The sequence below is a fragment of the Eurypyga helias genome, unplaced genomic scaffold (genome assembly GCF_000690775.1).
Source record: "Eurypyga helias isolate BGI_N326 unplaced genomic scaffold, ASM69077v1 scaffold31662, whole genome shotgun sequence".
Taxonomy (NCBI): Eukaryota; Metazoa; Chordata; class Aves; order Eurypygiformes; family Eurypygidae; genus Eurypyga; species Eurypyga helias.
Genome location: NW_010235807.1, coordinates 23,048 through 23,504, shown reverse-complemented (window position 1 = coordinate 23,504; position 457 = coordinate 23,048).

Below are 457 nucleotides of genomic sequence, written 5' to 3'. Positions count from 1 at the left end.
TCCTGCTTGGAATGATCCCACCAGAGAGCCACTGAGGGTGCAGGACCCCAGAGTGAGCCCCGAAAGAACAGCACAAGTGGCCGAGTCAGGATTGAACTGCCCTATTGCTTTAAAAAAAGCTAGAGGGCTCATTAGTTAAGTGAGCTGAGGATTTTGGGTGAAAAACCTGCTGGATACTGTAAGGCAGAGTGAGCCCCTATACTGCAGGGGTTGGAGCAGGGACCAGGCTGGGGGAGAAGCAAAGGCATGTGAAACAGGGAAACTGAGGCACGCAGTGTCTCACCCTGGGCTAAGTCTGCTGCTATCAGGGTTCACATTTAAGGGATCAGAGAGCAGGAACGCAAACACTGCAGGAGATCTGGCTGTTAAACACAACAGGCAAATCCTGCCCAGGCATATCCTTGTTCCTGGTGCTCTTGAGGGCATAGGGAAGCCCCACACAAGGAGAAGTTGCTTC